Source organism: Leuciscus leuciscus (assembly GCF_965113295.1).
Source record: "Leuciscus leuciscus genome assembly, chromosome: 2".
Classification (NCBI taxonomy): domain Eukaryota; kingdom Metazoa; phylum Chordata; class Actinopteri; order Cypriniformes; family Leuciscidae; genus Leuciscus; species Leuciscus leuciscus.
In genome coordinates this window covers 2914611-2930994 of record NC_138726.1, presented here as the reverse complement: position 1 = coordinate 2930994, position 16384 = coordinate 2914611, and the positions used below count along the sequence as shown (strand labels likewise).

Below are 16384 nucleotides of genomic sequence, written 5' to 3'. Positions count from 1 at the left end.
TTAAACATTACCACCAAACAGCCCTACAGCTTTTACAGGCAAATATCCCTGCGCACCGGCTAAGAGAACGCCATTCATTAATCAAAATGATTCAGTTTGCTTTCACAGAAGAGTCAGTATATGAAGTAAAGACAGATTGGTATAGTGTGTTGATATGGAGAACTTGTTTGAGGGTCTTTAGAGTCAGTGTTACTGTAAACTGCTAAGCTTACAAGTTAGTCAACTTTTTTCCTTTAAGACCGTTCATAACTTTTCTAAGTCAGCTACATAAAAATGTAGATAGATGATCATACTAGTTCTTAAAGGGACAGTTCACTCAAAAATAAAAATGTTGTCATCATTTACTCACCCTTATGTTGTTCAAGACCTGTATGAGTGTCTTTCTTCTGCTGAACACAAAAGAAGAGATGTTAAGAAATGTTGTTAACCAAACAGTTGACAGTAGCCATTGACTAACATAGTTTTATTTTTCCTATCATTAACTGTCTGGCTACTGACATTCTTTAAAATATATTCTTTTTAGTTAAACAGAGGGAAGAAACTCAAACAGGTTTGGAACAACATAAGGGTGCGTAAATGATGACAGAATTAAAATGTTTGGGTTAACTGTCCCTTTAAGACACAGTCTTAACATAATGGCTATGTTTATGCAAATTATTGACAAAAGCTAAATACATATGCTTAAAACATTAAAAACAAACAATTATGCACCAAAATTCTTATACTTTTATGCACAAACAAACAATTATGCACCATAATCATATACTTTTATGCACACTGACTACTTCATGATTTGCACTCATTGTGAATCTAGTTTAGTACAAAAAAAAAAGTGCAATGCAAACTGTCAGTGCAACACTCGGCACTGATCTGCAGTGAGAACTCACTTGTACTGTCGTGTGGAAGGTGTCAGCTTCTGTGTGGCAGATATCTTAGGTTTACTACACTAGTGTACAGGACAGCTGTTTTCAGGTTAGGAGAGTGTGTCCTTGTGGCAGTGACTGCAATGGGAGCAGGGACATGGTGTGCACTGGAGGTAATTATTGTAATTTGAGTGCGGGTGCAGGTGAAGTTTGCCGTCTCGTAATTAACGAGAGGAGCAGATGGCGGTGGGCGGGAGATGGTGTCGGCAGACGGCCGGTAAAGGGGGGAGGGAGAGAACGAGAGAACGAGGGGTCAGCCTGTGATCAGTATCGGCCAGGTAGCCTGACTGTCACCTGCGAGAAAGACCTTCACGTGGCGGGAAAAAAATTCTGTTAATTTTACGGTAAAAATTTTTTTTTCCAGAAATTGACCATGAAACACTAAACACTTATTATCTGACTTATTTTACAGATTTCACTATCTGATATAATCACCTGTGAGAAAGACCTAGCTAACACAACACATGGCGGCAGAAAAAATACTGTTAAATTTACGGTAAAAACACAGCAGCTGTGATTGCCAGAAATTTACCGTAAAAAATACGGTAGCAATATTTAAGGTTTTACAGACTTAAAGCAGCACTCAGTAGCTTCGGGACTTCTTCGCTGTATTCTCGCTTTTTGCTGGCAGGTTTCTCTCTAGAGCTCCCCCCACAGCTTCGGAATAGATATTTGACAACACTGTCGTAAAAACTCGTTGTTGATTCTCAGACACCAGAGGCTATAGATCAACGACATCAAAGCAGATGGGACATTCTTTCAAACGTCTTCTTCATTCGGGTTCGGACAGCGTGAGGGAGCGCAATAATGACAGCATTTTAGCAGATTTCTTTTGGCCGTAAAGCAATTGTTTACATCGCGAGACCTGATATCACGCGAGACTTCCTGACGCAGCGGCCGGCGGCCCGTCGGCTCAAAGTTGCAAGTGCGTATTTTCCGCTCGCGGGCACCAGGGGGGTGCGAAACGACCACCATTCAACCCGAAATAAGTAATATAACCATTCCAATGACTCCGAAGCTGTTCAGTTAAGGTAAAAAAAAGTTACTTAGTTCACCTTTAACTTAAATCTACAGTAAAAAAAATAAAACGTATTTCACTATCTGATATAATCACCTGTAAGGTTCGTTAGTTAACTAGTCATTAGTTAACATTGTGATGTGCTGGGGACATTAAAAGGGCTTTTGCATTCATAATGTTGGTACACCGGTTCGAATCTGGCATGCAGCATATCCTGATCCCATTTCCGTTAAATAGAGCGACATAAGATATGTTTCCATCCACCTATTTTGTTTTGTGTGCACATTTTGAATTGCATAAAAAAAACAATGCAAATAAATTCTAAAAATGCGCTTAAAAAGTCAATTGAGGCGGATACATTTTTTATCCGATGAGTACAATGGAAACACATTTACAGAATAAATCCCTCAATGTGCATCAAGAAACATTTAGGCTGTGATTGGATAACTGGAGTAACCAGCGGACGAATGGCATCGCAGCATCTCAAATGTTGGTTTGGGGTTTCTGAAATGCCGGAGTCGAAGTGTGTGATCAGAATGATTTGGTTTAATTCCCTCCAGAAGCGTCTCACACACGAGTGTGTTTTCCCGAACGCCAGCATCCGAACGCAAGAGAACATGACAGCGTTTACTGTGTTTCGTCTGACGCTCTGAGACACACTTGTTTATGATGGAGGGAAAAAGAGCCAGGTTAAAGTAACTTACATTTTTATTACTGATATCTAGAGAGCTGTCAGATCACACACTCATCCTAATTCCCATAATGCATTGTGCGGTCCCGAGCAGGTGGGGATGACCGCAAGCTTTACAAGAGAGGTGTTTGAACCTGTTTTGTTTATTTGTCGACGTCTTTAGAAGAGCTCAGTGGAGATTATCCTGGTCATTAGCTGCCACAGAGAGCACTTATGTGTCACTTATGTCCTGGTGTGAGGAAATGAATCTCAGACTGGGTTAAAGACCCCCCCCCCCCCCCCCCCCTTTCCAAAGTTGCATGTATTGAAAGGAATGCCACGCTGCATAAAATAAAAAATCCATAATTTCACAGTGTGCACCACAAAATCAATGGGATACAGGAAGAGTTTAGAGATTGCAGACAAATCTGATTCAAAACAGTGTGAACAGCACAAAGCACACATAATCTGATCTTTTCTGATTTGGAATACATGCATATTTGGTCCTGAATCAGATACATATCTGATGTTTTGCAGTGCAACATTTACATCACTCTAGATCGACAACTCTACGCTCCAAAAGACTTTACATACAGGGAGTTCTTTGGTCACTTGGTTAATATGGAAGACGGCAGTGACGTTAGTTATAGAACTTATAAGTATTACGGTGACGGCTCTATACAAGGGCAAACTTGAGGGAAAACTATATGAGAAAAACCATGTCCCCCGTCCTGAGATTTGAGATCGACAACTCTACGCTGATGGGAGTCACTCCAAAGACTTTACACACTGGTAGTTTCTGTGGCACATCAACTTAAAAATGAATGTGGACTTCATTGGATTCCATGTTGCCTTCCGTATGACTGTGTGCCATCTTTGTTATTATTCTGTTGCACATGCGGATCAGTTCAGGACTGTGACTAGTTATATCAGAATCTGATATTGGTCACATAATGTGAACAGCCAAACAATTAAGGATAGGATTTCAAACCACATACAGATGTAGCTTGAAACGTTTCATGGATTATTATTTTTTTTCACATGATCTAATTCTGATTTGATTTCAATCAGATATGCACAAAAATCTGATTTGGACTGACAGTCTGAACGTAGCCACTCGCTCTGATCATATTTAACATCAAATCAATGTCATATTTGATCGGCCTCCTAGTTAAGTGATAAATACACTGAGTCTCAGTACCTACTCAGGGGTGAAGGCTGTATAAATCCGACTGTTATGGCAAAATGCCCCATCCGGTCATCCTACAGTGCCGACCCCGGGCTCCCAGCGGGAGAGCCAGTGAGAGGGAGCAGCAGGGACGGGCTAGGGGGGCAATTGCCATAGTTTTAGCCCTGTTTATCCCTCCAAACAGTGGGAAAGACGGCGACGGTGTGGTGAGCACATGTGTTTGACATTACTGTGACATGGCGTCCTCTTTCGGGAGAAGGAGAATGTCAGAGAGCAGTGGAGCCGGCCAGCTTCCAAACATCTGGAGTAACAAAAACACATTTACGCCACATTGTAGGAGTGTTCACTCTGAGAGAAAACCACATCACTCTCAGAGACACTCGCTCTACTTGTCTTTACTTTGCCCATTTGTTCTCATAAGAAATGGTGTTGTCCTATCTTAAAAACACAATAAGAAAATAGAAAAAAAAAATAGATTATCGGCATTAAGTCTGGTCCACTCTGTAGGCTTTTGTGGCCGAGACCCGCACACTTAGACAGGAAGAGACTGTCTGATTGACATGTGAAGTGACCAATCACATGTTTAAGAGGGGGTAAATCTGAAATATCCAAAACGGAATATACAATTGTGCTCAAGGGTTTAGTTTAATTGCTGTTAAAGGTGCAGTAAGCTATTTCTGAAAAATGTTGTTAAAAGTGGATTGAACCGAGCAGCACAACACACTTGTAGCCAATCAGCAGTAGGGGGCGTGTCCACTCATGATAGGGAAGGGGAGAGAGTGAGCCAATCAGCAGTAGGGGGCGTGTCCACTCATGATAGGGAAGGAGAGAGAGTGAGCCAATCAGCAGTAGGGGGCGTGTCGGCTCATTATGTGGAGGAGAGAGAGCGAGCAAGAGGTAGATTTGATGAAAGATTGTAGAAAGAGAGATGGCTGAGTGACATTACAAAAGAGGAAAGCATTTTTGTTCTTCCTTGTCATTTGTTCGTCATCTTTGCTTAATTTTTCACAAAGCATTATTTTGCCTTGCTTCAGCTATGATAAAGACACATCCAAAGACACACATGCATTGTGTTTCCTGCATTTTGGGGGCGGAGCAATGAAGGGAGGGGGCGTGTTTGTTTGGGTTGATTTCAGATATCAACAGTGTTCAATAACAATTCTCACAAACCGCTTACTGCACCTTTAAGTGCCTTGCATAGGCCTATCTTTAATTAATGCTGAGAAGTTTGCAAACACTGCCAAAAACAGAAGTTAGATCTTGAAGCGCACATTGTCTCCTATCAGACTTACAGAAATCTATCAGCCAATCAGGTTAAAGCTTACATTTTTAGAAAGCTCTCGTCAGAGATACGGACACATTTCTCAAAGAAATAAGAGACTGCTCAGGCTGATGTTGCAAGATTGTTGGATCCTCATTTCTCTGTAATGAAAAACAGACGTGATCTGGTCAACCTGGGGACATTGTAAACCTCTTTGAGAAATGGCTCCCATTATGATTTGGCTTGTTTTGTTTGGAGGATAAGCAAACTCTTGGTAAATAAGAAGGTGGGGGGGGAAGAGAGGAGGATAAAAGGATAAGTTGCCAGCGGAAGTATGGCTGAGAGACAGGGCACCAGCTGGAGTAATCCCTGCTGTAGAAGGGTTTATTAATCAAACAGTGTGGAAGTTCATATCAGCGCTCCTGTCTGTGATAAAGCTAGTTCCTCTCTCGCCTTCAGCCAGTTAGTTATCACACAGTTCTGAGTGGTAACTACAGATGAAGTTCAGTTATTAAGCCCTCACACACACATACAATTCTCCTCACAATGATGTTAAAGAATTGAGAAGGGGCTCTGGGCTGGATTGGGACCGGGAGACGTACGATGTAGCGTATTTTCACAAATTAAAGCAGCCGTTATCTCACGGAAACAGAAGCAGAGCGCCGGACTATCCTGTCATTCTTGAAATGGGTTTGAGCTGAATTTCACTGCGGCTCCAGTCTCTTACGAAGACCTTAATCTAACGCAGAGGTCTTCTCTGATCAGTTATTGTTCCACAACCAGGGATCCAGCAGAAGGAAGTTTAATTTCCATACAAAAAAAAAGGAACATTTTCAAAGCAAATGGAATTGGGAGAAACATTTTTTGTTGATACCAGAATGTTCCAGTTGGAGGAGGGGAGGGGAGGGGGGGGGGGGGGGTCTTTTAAGAGGATATTCCTATGGAAATGAATACAAATTCCTGCAGAGACTTTATAGTATTAAAAGGGGAGGGGAAAAGCTGAATTGATCCCCAATGAGGACACAGCATGACCGAGAGAAAGACAAGGACAGGGAATTAATCATAATATTCTTGGCATATTTAGTTATTTATCATATTTAAGTATTATTAACAGTGTGCCTATGTAGGCTGCTCACTTGTATATTAATTTATATTTATATTTTATCTAAAGTTTATTAGGGATGCACAATATATTGGCCACCATATCGGTATCGGCTGATTTATGTTCATTTTTAATGTTATTGTTATCGGCCCGATAAGAAAATTTGGCTGATATATTAAAGCTGATAAATAATGTATAATTTCTTTCAGCTGAGACACTTCAGAGGTGCACTGTTCAACATGATGGGTTTGAATTGCTTGAAATATGATTGGAATCACTTATATAAATACAGTGGAGTGCAACATGTGAAAGTGAATAAGTGTGAAAGTCTATCATATCGGCTACATAAAATGAAAATAAGAAAATAATTATAACTGTGTGCTTGGGACATTGATTTAATGGTGAGGATCACTGTACCATTACTGCTTCAATAATTTGTTTTGTTATGTATATGTATGTATATATTATGTATATATGTGATTTCTTTTTGCATGTGTGTGTGTGTGAGTTAAGCAGGTTATAGCCTTTTGTGCTCCATAAATCAGCAAGCTGTAATGACGCAAGAGCCAAAGCAAACAAGAGCAGTACTAGGCTACAGCTGGCCATAGCCTAAGAGAACGAGAGAGCGAGAGAGAGTGAATACAGTGGAGAGACAGCAGCTGTCAGGCCCGAATCGTGCACCTGTCTCACAGGAAGAGTCGGGCCACTATTTCCTGGATACGCCTCCTACGCCAAACACTTCTGCTGTTTTCTCAGAGAAAATACGAGGGAGAGAGAAAAAAAAAGAGCTAGTTATCCGAGTCAGGGAGTTAGGGTGAAAAAAGGAAGTCAGTTGCTAGCAGAGCCAGATCCTGACTTATGACCGAGACTTTGAAATAGATATATTGTAGAATTCAATACTAGCAGTACTGTACAAAACATGATGGGAATCAGTGCACTGCATTCAACCGTAAACATCTCAAGTTAAAGATATCCTGCATTGTTGCCTCATGACACATTTGGCAGTCTAATCAAATAACGAGTCAGTGAGGTAACGGCTGATGGCATGAGGATACAGCATTTTCACATGTTACTGTGAAATTTTGATGGATGTAGACAGTCGTTTTGGTTTTTACTGTAAAAATAATAGGGGAACTATGGTACAATGCTATTCGGCCAGCAGAAGTACACACAACCTTTCTTTACACTCATTGCATGTTCATCCTTCTCCCAGGTAATAGTCATCCATGTGACAGGATGTGACATCACTTCTAGCGCAGTAACAGATGGTGAGCATGGTAGCCTGGCGTTATAGCCAATCTTGTTTTTCTTCCAGTCATGTGAGCAGGAGATCTGCTGTGTGTGTGTGTGTGTGTGTGTGTGTGTGTGTGTGTGTGTGTGTGTGTGTGTGTACAGGCCCTGTGTGTTTTGCTTGGCACGCGTCCTCTTTGTTTGTTAGGATTGTCAAGGCGGGTCCTCTGGAGGGCTTCTGTGTCTAATTCCCCAGCCGCCCCTCACGCTGCCTGTATGCAATTAACAGAGTAATTAAAAGCTTGATGAGCTAATTGGTGTTGGGTGAAGCTGCAGGTGTTTTGATTGGGGAGCTTGTTTGTGGAAGTGCGGAGAGCAAACAGATTCCTGTCATAGATCATTTTGTCTCTTATTTTCCATACTATAAAAGTAATACATGAGTTTAGGGAAAGCGAAGCTATTATAATTATTTATCAGCCCTGATGGGAAAACTTTAATCGTTCCATAACGATCGTTCCTGTAGGGCTGAAGGACAAGCATGTCTTATTATTTGTCCAAGCATTAATAAAACAACCATTAGAATTATGTCTCTCTTAGAAGAACAAAACTGTTTCATTCTTTTGTGTAGCTTAATGTTGTTTCCAGAATCAAGCAAACTCTCTATCTCTCTCTGAAAGATGATGTTTAATGTAAAGAATTATGAAGAGAATGATTTTAGGCCAGTGAGATGCGACAGTTGGACCATAAACCAATAGAAACCTCATTGCTTGTTGTGTTCGCATCTGCCAGTTGATGACAGAGATAATGTAATTTAACAGCGATGTGCAACAAGACATCTTGTCAGCCCAGAGTGTATGCCTAATTCATACAGTCTTTCACTTTCTTCCTCGTCTTTTACACATTTATTTTATCTTCCCCTCTCACTAAAGAACTCTGTGTCTTTGAATATCAGTTGACAGATGTGTTGGTGATGGCTGCATGCCTGCATTACTCTTGGTCCCCAGATGTCTGAGCTGAGGACGTTCATGTGTGTGTGTGTGTGTGTGCATGTGACAGTTATTGTTGTTCAGGTGTGTGAGCTTGAGCTCTGAACAACGACAGACACCGTGACCACCGCCTAAAGCACGACGGTTACTTAAGGCAGCAAAGGAAACAACTACAAACAGAAGGGTGGAGGGACACGAGAGTCAGAAACGAGTCTTGGACTGTGAAACGGAGAGATTCTTCACACTGAAAAACCCCAGACCACTTGCATGAAGCTAAACAACAAGCACCTTCTTGTAAATTTGCTCTTGAATGTTCCTTACTCATGCAGAAGTGGCCAAACACTCATCTCTGCATCTCGACTGGTGCCCAGCGCTGTCCTAACACACTCCAGATGGGCCGAGCTGGGGAGTTGTTCTTGGCACGTCCCGGCTCGGCTGAATGTCACAAATACTTTCCTTTATTTAGGAATGGCTAAGGCCGGGCGGCTGAAGAGAGGATAGGAGGGAGTAGGGTAGAGAGAAGCTCAGCAACATCTGGGTTTTATTAGCAGCCATTGGGAGAAATCTGAAAAGGAAGTTTTTTTCTTTCTTGCCTTTTTGGGTAGTGCTGGACTTTCCAGAGTCCTGACCACTGATTACACCCTCCCTGTGGAGAACAGATGGCATTGAGACTTGAGTACAATTTGATCAATAATCAAAATAAAATCCGAGAACGTATAAGAGCTAATCTAGCTTGTGTTTTGGATGCTGCTTCATAGCATGAGATCCTGATGTCCCAGTTTTCTTAACTTGCCTAACCAGCCAGAATTACTAGACCAGCTTTATTCAGGGTGGTTAAGCTGGTCACTCAGCTATACTCTACATGCACCAAATCAGCATAAACCAGCATGGACCAGCAAGATGAGAGGAAGCCCCCCTGAAGTAGACCATGACTTTGTTTTGAAGGACATGTTTCTGAATCAGGATCCTTGTTGGTCAGTGGGGTCAAGGTTTGGCTGGTTAGTTTTGACAATTAGCCCATGTTAGTACAGTAGATGCCATAATGAATCGTTCTGCCACTGGGAATGCTAATGGATAGCTTTCTCCAGGTATATCTATTGCTACAGCTTTAGGGATAGGAAACAACATTATTCTCAACTGTTCATTTCTCTCTGATTTTTGGCATAGGTAATGATTAGGTATAGGGTAGGGTTAGGACTATCTCTAGGACCTAGATATGGGACAAGGATGTGGGTCCAGGAACACATCCTTCTTGGGTAAAACAGGGTAACCCCCCTTGAAAGTGTGTTTGGAAAACGATCTGTCAATCAACAGGTTTCCTTTCGCTCTGTTCATAAAGTGTTATAGTCAAGCTGAGCTGAGATATTTACCCTCTTACCACTTCCTAGATGAGGTGAAACCCAAGAGAATAGCATTTAGCATACGTCTTCCTCATAACAGAAGGATATGTGGATCTCTTTGGAACAGTGACAAGAGAATGTGTCTGTACACTCTTTAACACAACTGTACTGTGGTTATACACGCACTATTTTTGGTGACCCCGACATTCTTTCACGCACACACGTACATGCTGGATGGCTCTCTCACACAAATACATATACAGAGTCTCAGGGCCCAGGGGTCTGTTCAGCTTGTGACTAAATACGCATTTATTGCCATCTGAATGTTTGTTTTCTCAAAACATATTTGCTCAGCTGAAGACGCCTGCTTAGGCTCACAGAGAGTGTGTTTGTGTGTTGCGTGCTCTCTCACCCTTATTGTACTCTGAGTTGTAAATAATTGAGAGATAAGTTCGGTGTGGAGAGCACATGATGCTGGCCAATTAGATGTAGACAAGTTGACTTTCTAACTCTGTTCCAATACATAACGAGCTGCTTTTCAGTCTACTACCTACAGTAAATAGTCAGCTGCCTTCTAAGGGGTGAAGTGGATCCCCGTAAGAGTAGAGGTTGGTGTTCGAGTAGAAGAACCTCCTCCTGAACCTCCTTCGCATCGGAAACGCACATATGATGTGGTCTAGGTAACAATACACTTCCCATTCTAGTTCACACAGACTCCTACAAAGAGGAATATTGGGATAATGTCCGGTCAGATGGCAATGTCTCTTTTCTCGGCATGCAGAGTTTACAATATGGGCTCCGGTCCAGAGGTCTATAGAGGAGGTTTTGGGTGATGATGAGGGGAGATGGTGGGATGGCTGGGTTGAGGGATAGCGGACGGACGGGTCTTGAAGTACCGGCCAGGGGTCGAGGGCTGTAATCCTGCTGTTTTGATGAGAGGCCTCTGTTTGTGTGGACTCGGCAGCGGCCTGATGGGGAGCAGATGTGGGAAGGCAGGCGGTCGGGCACAGAGCCAGAGCAGCTGGGAGAAATTAAAAACAAGAGCATTCCTAGAGACTGGGGGAATTACAGAGGGTTGGATGGAGGGGAAAGGGGGGTGTGTGTAGTTACAGGGACAGGGAAAAGAAGCCATGTGAAATGATGAGAGAGGGTTACCTTGAGGGTTTTTTATTGTGTTTGAGTGAAAGGTAGCACAGGACGAACTATAATGGCTAGAACAAGTGCCAGTGTGAGCAAGGAGCCACGTCACACACACACACACACACGTGTACCTAGCTATTTAAATGAGGTCATACACTAGACTTCTGCTGTTGTTATATAAGTCATATTATTATGACTATAGAGTAACCTTAATGGTAACTCTAAAAGAACATTTTTGTCCAGTATATTTGCCTATTTACTCTATTTAAAAACACAAAACAGCACTTTATTTATGATTTATTTTACCTTTGATGGTAACCCTGGGCATCCTCAAAGAGAAGTTTATACTTCTAACTAAGTATAGCTAAATACAACCCTCACACACACAACACACACACACACACACACACACACACACACACACACACACACACACACACACACACACACACACACACACACACACACACACACACACACACACACACACACACACTAACTCTAAAAAGAGCACATCACAGAAACCAGAATTCTGGGCCTGGATTCTTGTGTGTTTGGATCTTTACCTAAAAGCAAATATCTGCTGATCTCAAAAGACTCCCAAAAAGTGTTGGGATCACAAACAGGAGCACTTTTGTGGTGTTTTTTCCCCTCCTTCAATCAGATTATAGCACAATAGCAGATGGACAAGGTTAGTTTTTGCTGGCCTATACGTGCGTTTTCCTCCAGACATCAAGCATATGGTCAGGGCCGAAGCCCAGAGAGACTGCTTTAACATCATTACAGAATCACAGCATTGAGGATCAAGTCACACATCTGTAGGAGGTCTGGTAAAAGCGTATTACATTGTGAGCTAGATCTATTTGGCTTATTGATCTCACAGTGTGACTCTTGTGCCTCATAAAGGTATGATTGACTGTGTATGCACATGCTTTATTTTTAAAGCTGTGTATACTAGTTCTTAGTTTCATTAAAATATCAATCCACTCCCGCTTTCCATGCCAGAAAACTAGCATCCCATGCTGGTCCCACACACACCTTATGCTGGTGACCAGCAATAGCTTTGTGTGAGTTATTCACTCTATCTGTCTCTCTTACTATCTCCTAGAAGTCCCCCTGTAACCAATAATTGTATCCCTTACAACTCATCTTTGATCAACAAAATAACAATGTCTTTTTTCCTTGAAAAATGAATATGCAAATGATTAAATTAAAATTAAATTAAAAACACCACATAGACATATAAACAACATTAAAAACATGATTTTCACCACTGGGAGACTTTAAGGCTGTTTTGGAGAAACAACTGAGATACAGTATTAAAAAGTGATTTTTATAGGTGGGCATATACAGTATACTTTTACCAGTAATGAAGCGGTCATTCTGTTCGGTTAACAATGTCTCTCTTCGTATCTTATCTAAGTAATTCTTTGTTTGGGCTTTATGGAAGCACAGATGGTCAGAGAAGGGGCTCATACATGGACTTTCTAATGTATTAAAAGTGAAATCCAGTGCCGTGTGTGTGTGTGTGTGTGTGTGTGTGTGTGTGTGTGTCCTACTGTGTCCTTTAGCTGGTCAGATTAATCAGATATCTGTAATCCCACAACAGGCAGAGCAGGGCCGACTTGCCTCTCTCACCTTGTGTCCGCGTATATCCGACAGCGCCTCGTTCTCTTTCCCAGTCCTCCTGTGGGATTTCACGCCACTGCTTCAGGCCATGGCAACTTCCAGAATCCCTTGAGAATGCATGCAGGGAATTACCATGTGTTGCTCCCCTAAGAGTACATTAAAATAAGTGATTATGGCCTGTTGTTGTGTCAGGAAACGATAAGGGAGTGAATGGATTTTATTAATATTTTTAAGTTTAAATCATTTCAAATGACAGAGATCGTGCATGTGGCTCCTGTTGAATATTAACATCGATGTGTCCTCAGGTTATGTGTGACTGATGTGTGTCAGTGTGACTGTTCTTTGTTTAATGTCCCCACTGAGACCGAAAGCTGTTGGGCCGAGTGACAGATGGACGGCCAGGGCTTGTGGCTTTAGCGAGATCTCTCTCTCTCTCTCTACCTGTCTACATTTGGCAATGACAGAGACGGCGATGCATAGACCAGTGCACTACTAACCCTAGTGCATATTCTGGTCAGTGTGACATTAGTCCTAATACCCTGTTATGTTTATTGCCCTGGGGCAGCACAAGTCGCTCTTTCTCTTTACACATTTCCTTTATTTTATGCGTAACACTTTACAATAAGACAGCTGGGACATTCTTTGGTCAATAGTGTTCAGTGCTCGTCTGTGCTCAACTTTTGCCATTGCGTTAGAACTGGTCACTGCTGTCGCATGCAAAAACCAAATTGCGGCGCCGTGTGTGTTAATGTGCAGATTAAGGGCTGGTAATATTATAATAAGATCCTCTTCTAACGCCAGAAGGGGAGCATGCTTGCAGAGAAAGGTTCACCAAAACAAAGTTACTAGGATGTCACTTTTCACGTTTTTCTGTGTTGGTAGATGCACCCGATTATAGCACTTAAACACTGAAAAAGTCTGATTTTCATGATATGTCCCCCTTTTAAATTCATTGAAAATCTTTGGGATGTGCATTGTCAAAATTAAAAAAATGAAGCACATCTTGATGGGAATAACGATTTTCATGATATGTCCCCTTTAAAACACAGAAACATGAGAAATGTTGTCTCCTCAGGACCCTCAGCACGTCTCGTACCCCGTCACCCTATTGCAGCTGTCATCCCTCAAAGGTCGAGCACCAATTATCTGGCTGTTAGTAGTTTGGCTGTGACCCTGTACGTTTAGTTATTTTTGCACATGACATGTCGATGGGGGCTTTCTCCGAACATGGCCTGGGCTGGTGGCCCCCGCACACGGTCAGGGTGTTGTGCTGTGTTTCGGGAGGTCTATCGGACTGAAGGTGACAGTGGAGAGAAATGAGGGCAACTGATCCACAGTGAGTGACAGCACTGAGACAAGAGGCGCCTGCTGCTCAACACATGCTCGGTGGAACATGCACACGTTTAATGTTTACCTTTGTGCGTTTACTGTATTTAATCTACGTTTAAAAAGAAATGCCACTTTTCTGGGCATGCATCATTATAATTGGACATGCACTTTTTTTTTTTATATCCTAAAGTACTCAGTAAAGTATGGAAGCTTGTGTCCGCCACAGAATAAAACATTTTAAAAGATAATTGTGACTTTTTATCTCACAATTGCAAGTTTACATCTCGCAATTTTGACTTTATTTCTAAGATTTATGAGATATAATGTCGCAATTGCGTGTTATAAAGTCATTTGCGAGAAATAAACTCGCAATTCGGATATTTTTTCTCGCAATTGCGGCTTTATATCATGCAATTCTGTCTTCAAAACACGCCATTGCGAGTTTATATCTCGCAATTCGGACATCTTTTTTCAGAATTGTGAGATATAAACTCACAATTGCGAGTTATAAAGTCCAATTCTAAGTAAAAAAAACGAAAATATTTTTTTCTCAGAATTGCGAGTTTATATCTCACAATTCTGACTTTATAACACGCAATTGCGACTTTATATGACGCAATTCTGAAAAAAGTCTGAATTGCGAGACATATGTAAACTCGCAATTGTGAGAAAAAAAAGTCTGAATTGTGGGATAAAAAGGCGGGAAAAACTCTTTTTTATTTTTCCTTCTGTGTCGGAAAACAAGCTTCCATAGTAAATGCCATGGGAAATGAATTTGGCAATTATAATTGATGAAAAAGGAATTACACACAAAATAATTTGATTTGCACGACTGAATATTGTCATTAGCATATAAAATGTACAACAAAGCAAAGATGTAAAATCATACAGTAACAAAACAATCACGTAGATGGATCATTACACCGCAACATACATACCATAATTATAAAGTCCACCCCCCCAAAAAAAATTCCACATGCAAAATTTATACACATTTATCAGATCTTATGGAATAAATGAGCATTGACGTTTGTGGCATAGAGGCGTCCCTCTTGGCGACAGACGATGGTAAAGAGTAGCAAATGTGAGCTGTCACCAATGATGTTGTGTGCTAATCTCAGTACCATCTGACACACACACACACACACACACACACACACACATTAACATCTGCAGTGATATACACATCACATGCTTAAATCTCATGATGATAAAAGTTTGTTCACATGTGTTTTTCACACTGCCCAAACAAACACCAACAGGGTTGAAACACTGATCCAACAAAAACACTGTTGGGATTTGGAATTTGCTGGAATTTGTTGGGACACCGAACCATGAACTCTGATAGAAACTCTATTTCCATCCCATAACTGTCGACAATGTTCCTTCAGGACAGAACTGGGAGATCAGCATATGACACCACAGTTAGGTATCCGAGTAGGTAAAGGGATTGTCACATGACCAATACGGGCCAATACAAAAGTGAGGAAGACTTGCCATGTTTGGTCCCACAGTGGAGCAGAGATGAGGGTCGGTGTGAAGCGTTCAGTCTCGGTGATGGACAGCAGCAGATCCAGTTGCACTTGTGACTGGCTGTCAAGTGCCTGTCCATCCGATAGACAAGAGTGAACAACAGGCGGAGGAGCAGGACATTGATGGGGATGTCAGGGTGATGGGGGGGATTGGGGGGTTTGGGTTATAGAGGAGTCCCGTCAGCAGCAGCTGAGTAGGAGAACAGGTGTGACTGGAAGTTTTCAACAGCGGTGACATTTACCCTCAGCCTCGCTCTGCCAAAGCCACGCTTTATCTCCATCAGCGGAGACTGGACAGATTTACTGCTATGAAATATTATGAGTCACTAGAGTCTGAAAACAGAATGCCACACGCATGATGATCCAGCACCGTGAACAAGACACAACATATGTGTCAAACATGATACAGTCTGAACAAGTGCCATGCAGCTTTTATGTGTCCATGTATTGGTCAGAGCTGTGGCCAGATGCTTAGCAGACGTGCTTCAGATGCAGGCCATGGCACTCTACTGGGAGATATGGGTTTTTGCAGAATTACATGATATAAAGTCAGAATTGTGTTATAAAGTCAGAATTGCGTGATATGAAGTCGCAATTGTGTGATATAGCCTAGTCAGAATTGCGCGTGTTATAAAGTAAGAATTGCGTGATATAAAGTCGCAATTTTGATATAAAGTCAGAATTGCGTGTGATATAAAGTCAGAATTGCTTGATTTAAAGTCACTATTGTGTGTTATAAAGTCAGAATTGCGTGATATAAAGTCGCAATTGTGTTATAAAGTCAGAATTGCGTAATATAAAGTCAGAATTGCTTGATATAAAGTCATAATTGCGTGATATAAAATATTGTGTGTTATAAAGTCAGAATTGCAAGATATAAAGTCGGAATTGCGTGATATAAAGTCAGAATTGTGTGATATAAAGTCAGAATTGCGTGTTATAAAGTCAGAATTGTGTGATATAAAGTCAGAATTGCGTGTTATAAAGTTGCTATTGTGTGTTATAAAGTCAGAATTGTTTGATATAAACTCGAAA

At 41.5% G+C, this 16384-nt stretch overlaps 1 protein-coding gene and 2 long non-coding RNA genes across 7 annotated transcripts in view; 2 read left to right on the top strand and 1 right to left on the bottom strand.

Moving 5' to 3' along the window:
• The window catches only part of LOC309492210, a 153536-nt gene that overhangs the window by 102418 nt on the left and 34734 nt on the right, over nt 1-16384 (bottom strand). The window lies entirely within an intron of this gene.
• The window catches only part of cbfa2t3 (CBFA2/RUNX1 partner transcriptional co-repressor 3), a 70428-nt gene that overhangs the window by 19693 nt on the left and 34351 nt on the right, over nt 1-16384 (top strand). The gene's annotated exons all lie outside the window — the stretch shown is intronic.
• Nucleotides 4433-9612, top strand: LOC309492205. Its single transcript, XR_014203460.1, has 3 exons — nt 4433-4526; nt 4581-7528; nt 7559-9612. It is a non-coding gene; the product is annotated as an uncharacterized lncRNA (long non-coding RNA).